The 14,311-nt window shown below is 45.8% G+C and overlaps 1 pseudogene across 1 annotated transcript in view; it reads right to left on the bottom strand.

The window, feature by feature from the left end:
- The window catches only part of LOC310922243 (E3 ubiquitin-protein ligase UHRF2-like), a 126,282-nt pseudogene extending 121,808 nt beyond the window's left edge, over positions 1–4,474 (bottom strand). The window contains exons 1-2 of the transcript in view: positions 4,460–4,474; positions 1,496–1,627 (exon numbers count right to left, since the gene is read on the bottom strand). The product of the transcript in view is annotated as an E3 ubiquitin-protein ligase UHRF2-like (transcript). The remainder of the gene's footprint in view (positions 1–1,495; positions 1,628–4,459) is intronic.
- Between the last annotated feature and the right edge of the window lie 9,837 nt (positions 4,475–14,311).

Genomic DNA, 14,311 nt, shown 5'->3' with positions numbered 1-14,311 from the left:
AAAATGAGAAGCTGTGATGGTGTGAGAAGCAACGTAGCAATGTTTGAACAGTCAGATGGACAAAGCAGATCAGCAGTGCAGATGTACTGTAAAATGTTTCTTGCTCCCTCTGACCTGAGTCCATAATTTGTCACAGTGTCTTTTGCTTTTTGTAAAATTTTCCAATCGTAAGGCTGCCATCTTGCAGTGTTGTTCTCAATTACAACAGGGCAGGAAAGGGCACCGGCTGCATCCCAGTTCCCATCCATGATTGCCGCTCTCTCTGCTGCAGCCTTCCGTTCTGCGATTGGATTACTTGAAAAAGCTGGCATTGGAGCATCAAAAACTGGTGGCATTCCTGCTGAAGGAATGGATTGAGGACTTGTAAATGTTTGTTGTTCTTGTCTGTTGGACATTTGAAGAAGTTTGGAAATTATTTGCTGTAATTCTGATGAATACTGTTTGTTTTGTGAGGCAGTGACACGCTGTGGCTGTTCTTGTGATTGCCGTCTGTCACGGGCTGCAAAAGCTGATACTTGATTGTTGTCCACGACTTCTGAGTCTGAATGAGAATCAGAGGGCAATGGACACTGCGCTGGTTCAAGGCTACGTGGCTGTGCTGGTATTTCATTCATCGCAGCCGCTTTTGCCGCTGTTGCCATGCTAGCCGTGGTTGCCAGGTGATGCGACGCTGGCTCTCCCCCCTAAGGGGACGGGAACCGCGTCATGTTGCCAGGCTCCACTGCGTGCCAAGAAGTGACGTTGATTTCTGGGTCGCTATGCGCCCGTGCGCGCTGACAGTAGATTGGCTCCGCCTGCACCGCCACATCATTTCAGTCTCCACCTCTCATTCCACCCTGAGCGCTGCCTCAGCTCTGTGTCATTTGGCTCTGCCCATCCCCGCCCTTGGCTCCGCCTGAGTCTCCACCTTTCTCCACGCCCACCGAGCGAGGCGACCGCGACACTTCCGGTTCGCTCTCAGTCTATGTCGGAGGCGGAGGAGACAAGTCCTCTGCCTGGGTCACCTGATCAAGGACATCCTGGGGGGTAGGGCTGACAAATGCGCTCAAATCACGAATCGGCCAATTACAGAGACCAAGAATTTTTGCGATTTTGGGCTTTCGCGATGGGGGGGCTCTGGTTTTTCTTGTGCTGACCCCTTGAAAGCCTGGATGGCTGCCGCAGCCGCTTTTTTCTCTGCTGACACAAATTGCAAGGTATGGAGCACCTTTTCCCACACTGCACCAAGCTCCTGTGCAATCTTCCCTTCTTTCCCTCCAGATATTACTGTGCTCCAGAGTAAATCACCGATCTCTCTCCATTCAATAGTACTAAACATCAGGGAAGGTTTTTGCAACTGTCCTTTCTTTCTCGCCCATAGGGCCAACTGCTCTAGCTCGCTTTCCTTAATTTTTTCACCTCTCTTGGAGAGTATATTCAGAAGCAGCCGCACCGCTGCGCCTAAATCAATATCCATTTTTCCTTTGTCTTTCTTTCTCTCCCCAATGGGGCTTACCTTCATCCATGGGGTGGCGCTGACGCTTTGCTCACGAGTCAAACGACAACCACCGCAGTTCCAGTCCTCCATTCCGTACCGCTCAGTCTGTCCCGTCTCATGCTGATTCCGAGGCAGATCCAAGCACGGAGTCTTCCAAGGGAGTCCACACACATTCAGGCTAGGACTCTGGACGATTCACACGCGTTCAGGCTAGAATCATCCGGAGGATTCATACACGTTTAGGCTAGAATCCTCCGAGAACCCTTTATGGATTTAAACCGGGGTTCCCACACCACGTCTAAATGTTTTCAAAATTGAGCAAAATTCTGTCACAACAAAAAAAATCCATTTAAGGAAATGTAGTCCCTGTTCCAGGCGCCAGATCTTGCCAGGGCTACCAAGATAAGAGAGAGGACTGGACAGAGACACGCAGATCCGATCAGTATGATTAAAACTGCCCAACTCCTTTATTTCAACTGAAATGGTGTCTTTTATACATTTCTATATAGTTTACACTTTGGATAGCTCAGTCATTGGCACACAGCGAGGGAAAGAATGCAAACATACATTATTTAACTTACAGTTAAGATGGCTTAACATGTGCATATTAATTAGTCTACTCAGTGACCTTCAAACCCCAATACTTTTCCCAAACACCTTAATAGCTATTTCTAACTGTGCCATAAACCTGAAGGAATTTTAAATGCGTCATGGCTTCAAGGCCTCATCAAGGCCTCAGGTCAGGCCTCAGTCAGGCCTCAGGTCAGGGTAGTTCTAAGTCCTGATATAAATCATGACCTCCTGCCCTGAGGAAATCTGTAACAAGTACCCACAGGCAGTAGCAGGGGAGCTAGAGGAAGGGCATAATAAATCCCTGAATGAATTGGTTGGAAAGACATGAAAGAAGGGATAAGGAAAAAGTAAAGGTGCAGGCAAGAATAATGGCAATTTTTACAAGCCCCGATGAGAAAAAGTGCGGGGAGCCCCAGGACCAAAGGGAGGGGGGCAGCCACCAGGACAGTGATTGGTAAGGAATTGTTATAAACAACATAACCAAATAGATAATTAAAGTGGATTTTATTGCAATATCAAAATCAGTTTCGGAAAGCCACAATCAAAAACAGCGTCGAGCCCAGGGTCAGCACTGGGTGAACCTAGATTCGGACTCTACCGCTCCAAACCCCCCTCTGTTCACAAACTCTGCCTTCGCAGGGTCTGTTTTTATGCAGTTTTTTCTACTAAACAGGGGGTTTCTCATTCTTTTTGTCACTCTTGTTCTCTTAACATATTCATGTAGCTTTTTTTCTTGCTGTTAGACTGAAGAAGAACTTTCCGGGAAAGGTTGAATACTTGATAGTTTTTTATGGGAACCCAGTATTGGGATGCATGCCCTTGACGACGCAGATTGTCTTATTCTTGATGCATATTGGGTGCTCATCACTGGGGGGGGGGGGGGGGGGTGTTGGGCCCATCCCTGGATGCGGCTCATCAGTTTCTTCCCCATCATAGCCCATTGTTTTACAATTGCAAATTGGTTTCTTTCCTGTCTTAGCCCGTGGTTTTACAATTCCTGAAATCTTTAATTCTTAAGCACAAATTATTTTATACCATATATTACAATCCCTACCCTTCTATGTAGATACATCAATTTGTGCTTTATTGACAAATTTGGTTTTACTTTATTACCAGTTTTTATTTCTGTTTAACTGTTATATTGATGTATGAGCCAATACCCCCCCAAAGAACAGGCTATCCTAAGTAACTATTCTAATTTCTACATTTTATTATTCCTAATCCATTACTAAATTTTCCCTTATACCATCTGTATCCATTGTATCCGAGTATCATAGTATTAACATGAGGTAGTTTCAGACTTTTAAATAGTTTCTATTTATGTCCTGGTTTAGGATAAATTAGGGGAGAACTTCTAAAAGGGAGTCCCCTAAAAATAAACCTCCACCACCCCTCCCCCCCAGCCCTGGGTTTGGGAAGGAAATTCTTTGGAGGAGAAAAGTGGAAAAAACCGGTTTATTGACAAATGAAAAAACACTCCCCACCACAAGGAAAAGGAAAAGCTCAAGTTACTGTGAGGCGGGAGGGCGCAAAGCTTCTTCCGTGGGTCCAGGAGATTCTCAGACTTCTCAGGTCAGGTCAGGTCTGGAGCCGGTCCAAATCTCCGGGGGGGGGGGGGGGGGGGGAAGGGGAAAAGAAAGGGAAAAGAGAAAAAAAAACGGAAATGGCGAAAAACAGGCAGCAGAGAGAAAAGCAGCGGCCAAAGCAGCAGCAAAGCGGCGAGCAAAGCAGCAAGCGAAGCAGCAGCCCAGCCAGAGCAGCAAAGTGGCAGCCCCCGCCGAAGGGGGGGGGGGGGGGGCAGCTGTTAGACATAACAATGCAGTCCATGATATGGGATAGGAGGCACCATCAACCCAGAACATTCCAGCCCTTATCCCATATAGTGGACACAATAAAAAACTTTCATCTCACTTACTCAGACCTTCGACACTTACACATTTCCATCCATCTTACTAGCTCAGACCTTTGACACTTATACGTTTCCTTCTGTTTCATGTCTGACTGATCTAACGCACAGACAATGGTAGTAACATTCAGCACATATGAGTCTCACCCCACATTCACATCTCCCTGAGGTACACATCGTATTGTTCCATCTTTCTGCATTATCCACCATGTATAACCCGGTTCTTGAGCAGAGACAATTCCACGGATGGGTTTGCCTGTACTCGAGGCAGGGTTGATCCATACTGTCTTTCCCAACAAACCTCTAACATGGGCCACTGGGGCTTTATCTCCATCTACTATATTAAGGAGCTGGGAGTGAGCAGGACTTGCTCGGTTGGTAGAACCTTGAGTGTTAACTAACCAGGTGGCCTTTGCTAAATGCTGCTCCCAGTTTTTTAAGGACCCCCCCACCCAATGCTTTCAGGGTGGTTTTTAACAGCCCATTGTACCTCTCTACTTTACCTGCAGCTGGTGCATGGTAGGGGATATGGTACACCCACTCAATGCCATGTTCCCTCGCCCAGGTTTTAATAAGATTATTTTTAAAATGAGTCCCATTGTCTGACTCAATTCTCTTGGGAGTACCGTGCCTCCAAAGGACCTGCTTTTCAAGGCCCAGGATGGTGTTGCATGAGACACAGGGTAGGTTTCCAACCATCCCGTGGTGACTTCTACCATGGTCAGCACATGGCGCTTGCCTTGGCGGGTTTGAGGCAGTGTGATATAATCAATCTGCCAGGCCTCCCCATACCTGTACTTAGACCACCACCCTCCATACCAGAGGGGCTTCATCCACTTGGCTTGCTTAATGGCAGCGCACATCTCACAGTCACGGATAACTTGAGAAATGCTGTCCATGGTTAGATCCACCCCTCGGTCTCATGCCCACTTATAGGTGGCATCTCAACCTTGGTGGCCTGAGGCATCATGGGCCCATAGTGCTAGGAACAACTCTCCCTTGTGCTCCCAGTCAAGGTCTATCTTCAACTCCCCTATCTTTGCAGCTTGATCTACTTGCTGATTGTTTTGCTGCTCCTCATTAGCTTTACTTCTGGGGACATGGGCATCTACATGGCGAATCTTCACAGGTAGTTTCTCTAACCGGGCAGCGATATCTTTCCACTCTTCAGCAGCCCAAATTGGTTTTCCTCTACGCTGCCAGTTCGCCTCTTTCCATTTCTTCAGCCATCCCCACAGAGTGTTGGCTACCATCCAAGAATCAGTATACAGATAGAGCCTTGGCCACTCCTCTCTCTCTGCAATATCTAGGGCCAGTTGAATGGCTTTGAGTTCAGCAAATTGACTGGATCCACCCTCTCCTTCAGTGGCCTCTGCGACCAGTCATGTGGGGCTCCATACAGCTGCTTTCCACCTCCGACTCATCCCTATGACGCAGCAGGAACCGTCGGTGAATAAAGTGTAAGGTGCTTCCTCTGCTGGCAGCTGGTTGTATGGCGGAGCTTCCTCAACCCGGGTCACTGGTTCTTGTTCTTCATCTGCGACACTAAAACTTTCACCTTCAGGCCAGTTTGTAATTACTTCCAAAATTCCAGGGCAATTCAGTTTCCCAACTCGGGCGCGTTGTGTAATGAGGGCAATCCACTTGCTCCAGGTAGCACTGGTGGCATGGTGGGTGGAGGGAACCTTTCCTCTAAACATCCACCCTAGCACTGGTAGTCGGGGTGCCAGGAGGAGTTGTGCTTCTGTACCAATCACCTCCGAAGCAGCTTGGATTCCCTCGTAAGGCGGCCAAGATTTCCTTTTCCGTTGGGATGTAGTTATCTTCAGACTCCCTGTAGCTCCGACTCCAGAATCCCAGTGGTCGGCCTCGGGTCTCACCAGGTACCTTTTGCCAAAGGCTCCAGGACAGACCATGACTCCCGGCTGCAGAGTAGAGCACGTTCTTCACATCTAGTCCTGACCTGACTGGGCTGAGGGCTACAGCATGAGCAATCTCCTGCTTGATCTGGGTGAAAGCTTGTTGCTGCTCAGGGCCCCAATAGAAGTCGTTCTTCTTGCGGGTAACCAGATAAAGGGGGCTCACAATCTGACTGTATTCCGGAATGTGCATCCTCTAGAAACCTATGCCACCTAAGAAAGCTTGTGTTTTCTTTTTATCCGTTGGGGGGGACATAGCTGTGATTTTGTTAATGACATCCATAGGAATCTGATGCCGTCCATCTTGCCACTTCACTCCTAGAAACTGGATCTCCCGAGCAGGTCCCTTAACTTTACTTTTCTTAACAGCAAAGCTGGCATCCAGGAGAATTTGGATGATTTTCTCTCCTTTCTTGAACACTTCTGCTGCTGTGTTTCCCCACACAATGATATCATCAATATCTTGTAAATGTTCTGGAGCCTTACCCTTTTCTAGTGTGGCTTGAATCAGTCCATGACATATGGTAGGACTGTGTTTCCACCCCTGGGGCAGTCTGTTCCAGGTGTACTGCACTCCCCTCCATGTAAAGACAAACTGAGGCTGGCATTCTGCTGCCAGAGGAATAGAGAAAAATGCGTTGGCTATGTCGATAGTGGCATACCACTTTGCTGCCTTGGACTCCAGCTCGTACTGCAGTTCCAGCATGTTTGGTACGGCCGCGCTCAGAGGTGGAGTCACTTCATTCAAGGCACAATAATCCACAGTCAACCTCCATTCTCCATCAGACTTTCGCACCGGCCAGATGGGGCTGTTGAGGGGTGAATGGGTTTTGCTGACCACCCCTTGGTTCTCTAGCTCTCGAATCATCTTGTGGATGGGGATCACAGCATCTCGAGTGGTTCTATATTGTTGATGATGCACTATTGAAGTGGCAAGTGGTACCATTTGTTCTTCTCCCTTCAAAAGTCCTACTGTGATCGGGTTCTCGGACAGTCCAGGCAAGGTGTGCAATTGCCAAATGCTTTCTGCCATCACAGTTGCTATTCCGAAGGCCCACCTGAACCCTTTCGGGTCTTTAAAATACCCACTCTGGTGGTAATCTATGCCCAAGATGCATGGGGCCTCTGGGCCAGTCGCAATAGGGTGTTTCTTCCACTCATTCCTAGTCAGGCTCACATCTGCCTCCACCAACGTATAGTCCTGTGATCCCCCGGTCACACCAGCAATAGAAACAGATTCTGCCCCTACATATCTCGATGGGATCAATGTACACTGCGAGCCAGTGTCAACCAAAGCCTTATAGTCTTGTGGCTTCAATGTGCCAGGCCAACGAACCCACACAGTCCAAAAAACACGATTTTCCCTAACCTCTACCTGGCTAGAGGCAGGGCCCCTCTAAGCATGATTATTCTTCTTTCCTGGGGTATATGTCTTAGAGGTTCCTTCAAGGGGATTGGACATGTCATCATCATCATCATACTTGACATCCTGGCTGCGAACAACTGGAGCTGCTCTCTGTTTGGTGAGACTTCCTCTTTGAATCTTACCTTCCTTCAAATTGCGCACCCATTGTGCCAGAGCAGCAGTGGGTTTTCCATCCCATCTCCTCATGTTTTCTCCAGATTCACGCAGGAAGAACCACAACTCGGCTCGTGGGGTGTACCTTTTCTTCCCATCAAAGGAGCACCTGCGTTGGATACCAGGGCCTCTAATTTGCACAGCCGAGATTTGGAGGAAGTCCTCCTTAATCTCTTCCCTGAGTTTCCTATGATTCTCCTCTATTTTGTCCTCTAATTTCTGCAGTCGTGTTTCCACAGCTGCAATTCTGGCATGAGTTGGGCCATGTACAGCATCAGCATATGCTCGAAGCTTTTTCGCCATATCGAGCACAGTCTCATATGTCTCCTCTAGCTTCATTATTGCTAGAGCAGAAGTATATTCAGGTGGCCCAAGTCGCACAAGTTTCCTCCACATTACAGGTGTACATGCTACTGGGTCTGGATTCCTAGTTGTTATGTCATCTGAAAAAATGAGCTCTGCTACCGCCATCTCTCTCAGACGTTGGATCCCCTGTTCTATGGTCCTCCACTGTGTCTGCTGCAAATAGAGGTCATCTGCACACAGGTATCTTTGTGCTACACCGTCCAGAATCCGTTCCCAGAGGCTGTGAGGACTAGCCTCCCTCATCATGCCCTGGTCGATGACAGGATCAAGTGACAGAGATCCCAAATGCCTCGCTTCAGTGCCATCCAGAACTGTAGCCTCCCCTGCAGCATCCCAGAGGCTGACTAACCAACTAATTATAGATTCATCAGGTTGTCGCCTGTAATCCTTTCTTAGGCCTCGAAGGTCCTTCAGGGAAAAGGAATCAATATTGGCTTCAGAATCTACACCCCTCAATGTGGTTTCTGATTTTGGTGAAGGTCCTTCTCCTGGATTATCATCATCATCATCCTCCACCTTGCGATCGGTCTTACTTTTACACTTTCCACCTCTTGTATTAGCAGCAACAGCCCTTGATTGAGGCCTACTGTCTGATTCAGCTACTGGCCTGGAGCCTGGGATATTAGCTGCAGCCTGAGTGACTGGGATGGTAACTAGTTTATCTCCCTGTTCCCTGTCTTCTATCTGCTGCCTTTCAGTATCTAGCAGAGTACGATAAACATATGCCAGGGCCCAGCTCACTGCAATAATCCTTTTCTCCTTAGTATTACCATGGCACTTCTCTTTCAAATACTTTGCCACCTCAGCTGGGTTCTGAATTTGTTCGGATGGAAAGTCCCAGACTATAGGATCAGAGAATTCCTTTAAAATTTGGCCCATATCTTCCCATTTCCCACTCCACTCAAGATTTCTCCTACTTGGCTTTGCCCCTAAATCAGAAGTCTCATTGGCCCCTTTGGAAATCTCAGCTTTCATTTTATATAAACTGCAGACAGTATAGAGGAAACTTACTAAATTAAATGCCAGAAAGATGGTCTCTTTAACACTCAGGGGAAACTGAACATTTTCTAATAGAGGTATAAACAATTCAAAGGAGAAGAGGGAAAACAGAGGCTGAAAAAACTCTTCCCCTGCTTCTCCCCTAACAAACTGAGTGCCCAACCATAACAACGAACCATCAAGCATATTTACAACCTTATTGTAAACCATCACAAACAAGCCCAGTCCAATGAATATTCTGGTTAGTGCCCCACGGCTACACAAACTATGTATTAAGAGTAATACCAGAGCTATTTCCGGATAAGGGAATAATGCTAGGTACCACAGAGGTAGTAAAACCTCAAAAATCCCTAGGGACCAGAAATATTGGCAGGCTTTCACCCCGAATGACATTATGAGTCCAGAAAAAACCATGCCAATACACACACAAAACAATTAGAACCACTATTATTATTATTAAGGTTTTTTCCACTTTCTTTGGCCCTTTCCCTGCCAATGCACCAAGAAATGTCCTGGTTTAGGATAAATTAGGGGAGAACTTCTAAAAGGGAGTCCCTTAAAAATAAACCTCCACCACCCCTCCCCCCCAGCCCTGGGTTTGGGAAGGAAATTCTTTGGAGGAGAAAAGTGGAAAAAAACGGTTTATTGACAAATGAAAAAACACTCCCCACCACAAGGAAAAGGAAAAGCTCAAGTTACTGTGAGGCGGGAGGGCGCAAAGCTTCTTCCACGAGTCCTGGAGATTCTCAGACTTCTCAGGTCAGGTCAGGTCCGGAGCAGGTCCAAATCTCCGGGGGGGGGGGGGGGGGGGGGAAGGGGAAAAGAAAGGGAAAAAAGAAAAAAAAAATGAAAAAACGGAAATGGCGAAAAACAGGCAGCAGAGAGAAAAGCAGCGGCCAAAGCAGCAGCAAAGCGGCGAGCAAAGCAGCAAGCGAAGCAGCAGCCCAGCCAGAGCAGCAAAGTGGCAGCCCCCGACGAAGGGAGGGGGGGGGGGGGCAGCTGTTAGACATAACAATGCAGTCCATGATATGGGATAGGAGGCACCGTCAACCCAGAACATTTTACCAGAACTGCTAGTAGGAAAAATCCCTTAGTCTTGCTCGAACTTATCGTAGTCGTCCTATTCCTCCCATAATATTGCACTATATTTCTCGTAATTGATCCCATCCTCTTTTACCTGTTCTTCAAACTTTGCGAAGACCTCCGCAGCTTTACTTTTCTCCTCCCTTTCCCCTAATTTCATTATTTTGTATATCTTAGGGACTTGACCAAATTTTTCTGTGGCAAGTTCCGGATCTGTGGGCAGGGCTACTATCTGCATACCTTGTACCACATAATGTATTAGGTGAATCAAACACGGTGTTAAGCAGGGTAAAAATATTACCTCGGCTACAGAACATAATATAAAGAACACTACCTTTTTCCACCAAGCTCCTTCCCCAAACAACTGATCCCACCATGAAGCTTGAAGGATAGAGTTCCATTTCTGAACTGGCACATGTGCCACTTTCTTAATTTCTGCTGCAAGGCCCCTGATAGTTTCCCTCTAATCATTGATTTCTATACAACATTCAGATTCATTAAACTTTCCAAAGACCCCTCCTTCTTCAGCCAGCAAATAATCTAATGCTATTTGGTTTTGATATACAAAAGCCCGCATCTGGGAATGTTGTTTGGCCAATAACTCGAGAGCATCAGAGGTATGGTTTGATACAAACTCTACTACAGCCTAGAGTCTTATCAATCTATTTAGTGGGTAGATTGGGGTTCTATATCCCCAACTTCCATCCTGGGCCCAAGTCGTAGGGCCATAGTATTCTATTATTCTCTCTGCTGGCCATTCATCTTCCCCCCATTTTTGATTACCTCCTGTGTTAGGAAGCTCTCTTTTTTAACTCTCTTCTCTCTCTATTTAGAGTCTTATACAGGGGTGCTCCTAGCAGATTGCTTTCAGACCTTGGTAGCATAAAGAAAGAGGGCCGAATCATCCCTAGAGTACAGGATCCTTTCCATCTGTGGGGTAACTCACTGTAGGCCTTTTTCCCACATATCCAGTATATTCCATTAGGAGCTTTCCATTTGATATCAATAGTCTCTGGTTCTTTCCAGTAATCCTCTAAGGTTTCTAGGGATTGGTAGGGGTTAGCTCCAGAGCTTTTATGCCAACATAACCCAACTTGGTCAATCCATTCGCAATTTGTCCCTCTGGTCTGATACCAATACCCAGCAGGAGGTTCTGGTTGCCAGATTTTGGTTTTATTATTTAAATTTACTGCCAGGGTGGACATACAAGGACTATATCCCACTATTTCAGTATATTCTTTTCCTTCTCTGCTAATACAAATAGTTCCAATTATCCTCTGATCCAAAATCCACCCTTCAGGTCATTGCACTGTTTTAGATATCTGGGTATTGTCCCATTTTAGAAGTTGCTCTGGAGTTAAACTCTCACCTTTCCATGACCATTTCTCAGCTGATTTAAGTCCTCCACAGATCCAACAATTAGACAATTCTAATTCTGTGGCAATTTCCTGCATCAAATCTATAAAAAGATTCCAGTTTGAGGCCAGTAATCCCCAATCACTGTATTGTTTTCCTAACTGTTCATATTGTTCACTCAGAGTTTTTAATCTCTCTTGCTCCATCCTCTTCCTCCTTGCCTCTGACTCCTGTCTTTTTAATTCTTGAGCTATTTGTTTTATTTTACTTTCTGGATCTACCCCTTCTTCATTTTTCGAAAAAAAAAAAGTTTTGTCAAACCTTAAACATACTCGCTCATCATTATCTTTAAGATCAAGTATTATAGGCTCACTACTGAGAGAGAACTTTTGGTTATATTTTAAGTTCTTTCCTACCCAATATGTCCTTCTGCCCCTAACACACATTTCTAACTGATTGCGATCATAACATAGCTTATTAACTTGAAAATATGCTACGAATGTTGATTCCATCCTACCTCTGATCCATACAGTACGGTTACATTGATTGCAAGTGGGAATAGTGGGTACCAACTCAGCATCCCGTTTGTATACTGTGTGGGTTAATGCTTTCTTTTCCCTTTTTGCAGATAGTATTTCTAACTGCCCGTCCTTAGGTATCGCTCTTGGGTTATGACAGACTATTTCCCCTTCCAATTGACATACCCTATATTGAGTGCCATTAAAGGTACAGTACCCTGTCTATCGCTTCTACAATCATAGTGGGCTTGGTATGCCATAATTTTCGTTGCCATTTGTCCAGTCAAGACAGTCTTAAGGCACTGCTCCCAGTCATCGACTGGGCTTTGCTTCTCAGTGCTGGGGTGATTCTCTGGGGGGAGACTGGCCATTTTGCCCATCACTAGGCTCAGAACCACCAGGGTTCCCCACAGGCGTAACCCTCTGCCTTTGCCTGTGCTGACTGGGTTGCCACCAGCGGCGAGGTAATCTGTCTTCTTGCCAGCAGGGATATTCTTCAGGGGACCCATAATTGGAATGAGCCGCATACCTCCTCTTAAAGATGCCCCACCTTGATAATTTGACTGCGTCAGCACTGCAGGGTACTTTGACCTTCGGCACTTGATTGCTAGAACTTGTGCCCTTGAATCCAATTTTCCCCTTATCTCCTTTTGGTACAAGAGTAACCACTCTGGAGAATCTAATTCCAGTATACTCAAGTTAGTAGCAAGTACTAAGATATGACTAGTCAGGTTTTGTTCTACTTCCAGACACTTGGTACACAAGCCCCTAGTTCTGTATCCTCTTCTACAATGTGTGACCCAGATTTCGTCACAATAAACACATTCAAAATGAATACATGGATAATATTTGCATCCCGGCACCAAACAACTTATCTTATTCCCCTCGGTCATTTAGTACATTGATGTAGTTTTATCCTTAATTCCCCTGGGGGAGAGGTCACTTTCCACTCAGGTGTCTCCTCCAGACATTCAATCTTCTTTACTCAAGACACATGGGTCCAACTCTTTTCAGCTGTTCGAATTGCTGTGTCTGTGGTTAGGACAAGAAAAGGACCTTCCCAGTGAGCGGTTAGAGGGATTTCTCTCCAGGTTTTAATTAATACCTCATCTCCCTGTTGTATTTTATGTATAGCAAACCCCAAGGCGGTGCTTTGTGTTATCAGTCCATGTTTTTGCAATTCCTGCAGATTCTTATTTATTGCTATTAAATAGGGCTGGATTTGGCCATCCTCTATTCTGAGGTGCCCCACCGGCATTCCATGTTCGTAGGGCATTCTGTAAAGCATTTCAAAAGGTGACAGCCCGGTTTCAGAGTGAGGCATAGTTCTGATATTTAGTAGGGCTAGAGGGAGACATTTTAACCAAGACATTTTAGTTTCTAACATTAATTTTGACAACTGGGCCTTTAATGTCTGATTCATCCTTTCTACTTGTCCTGAGCTCTGAGGATGCCATGGGCTATATTTCCACAGAATCCCTAAAGCATCTGCTAATTGTTTAATGATTTTTGATGTAAAATGCATCCCTTGATCTGAGTCTATATAATCTACTATTGCATATCGAGGTACAATTTCTTCCAATAATATCTTTGACACTGTCTGGGCAGTAGCTCTAGTACTAGGAAAGGCTTCTACCCAATGGGTCAATTGATCTACTATTACCAACAGATATTTATACCTCCCCACCTTAGGTAGTTCAGTGAAACCTATCTGAATCCTTTCAAACGGGCGATAAGCTAAGGGATGGCCTCCTAAGGGTGTTTGCCGTGTTCTGGTTAGATTTATCCTCTGACATATCATGCACCCTTCTACTTCTTTGGCCAACTCATAAATTCCTTTGCACCCGAAAAATTTTAGAAACTATTCCGCAAGGGCTTGTGCCCCCCAGTGAGTCTGCTGGTGGAGTCTTTTCAAGATTTTTCTAGTATAGTCCTTAGATATTAACTGTCTCCCATCGGGCAATTTCCACTTTCCTTCTTCCAACCTTCCCCCTATCTTCTCATATCCTTCAATTTCCTTTTGGGAAGGACATGGGACATATTCCCAAGTCTTATCCCTCTTGATGTCCAGGGTATTTACCATTAATGGTGCTGCATTCTTGGCTTCCCTGTCTGCCAAATTATTTCCTCGAGTTTGAAACTGCATTCCTACTTGGTGTCCTTTTACATGTACTATGGAAATCACCTTGGGTTCTCTAATAGCCTCTAGGATTTGTTTTATTACTTCCCCATGAACCAGCCCTTGTCCATGAGTGTTAATTAGACCTCTCCCCAAATTTTTCCAAAGCTATGGGCTATTCGGAATGCATATTTTGAATCAGTAAAAATTGTCCCTTTCTTTCCTTTCAATCTTTTAAGTGCTCGGAATACTGCATACAATTCGCAAGCCTGCGCTGACCAACTAGCACTTAAAGGTCCTGACTCCACTACTTTCCCTGACTTTCCATCCACTATTGCATACCGTGACTTTCTTTTCCCTTCTATGACCCTTGCCATCTGGCTACAAATAATTTCTCTCCTTCTTCTAATTCCTCC

This window comes from Zosterops lateralis, assembly GCF_965231275.1.
Source record: "Zosterops lateralis genome assembly, chromosome: W".
Lineage (NCBI taxonomy): Eukaryota > Metazoa > Chordata > Aves > Passeriformes > Zosteropidae > Zosterops > Zosterops lateralis.
This window is presented reverse-complemented; position numbering and strand designations above follow the sequence as displayed.